This window comes from Penaeus monodon, chromosome 21, assembly GCF_015228065.2.
Source record: "Penaeus monodon isolate SGIC_2016 chromosome 21, NSTDA_Pmon_1, whole genome shotgun sequence".
Classification (NCBI taxonomy): Eukaryota; Metazoa; Arthropoda; class Malacostraca; order Decapoda; family Penaeidae; genus Penaeus; species Penaeus monodon.
Window position 1 is genome coordinate 42,166,890 of NC_051406.1, and position 391 is coordinate 42,167,280.

Below are 391 nucleotides of genomic sequence, written 5' to 3' on the forward strand. Positions count from 1 at the left end.
GCCAATTTTAGAAAGAACATCATTAACCGCTCCCTGAATACAGTTGTGCTGGTTTTCGCTGATGTATTGGTAGCAAAAGCAATAACAGTTTTAGTAACAGCAGTAAAAGTAGTGATAACAGCAACAACAGCAGAATTAGGTGTGGCAACAGTAGCTGTCAATAAGTATGTTCGAAATACAGTGCATGAAGAAGCAGGGGCGTGACAGTACTATAAATTGGATCTATGAAGCACAATAGTTATCAGAATTATTTAATTAATATATGCTCTGCCACTGGAGATCATACTTACAGCTGACAGCGAGCGTTTACCAAGATGAACAACAATTTCGGGAATATCTGTACAACACAGCAAAGGATACACGAGTCATCACAACGCTGATAATACAGTGA

At 38.6% G+C, this 391-nt stretch overlaps 1 protein-coding gene across 1 annotated transcript in view; it reads right to left on the reverse strand.

The window, feature by feature from the left end:
• Window positions 1-391, reverse strand: part of LOC119586511 — a gene marked incomplete in the record, with an annotated part of 6,864 nt that overhangs the window by 1,034 nt on the left and 5,439 nt on the right.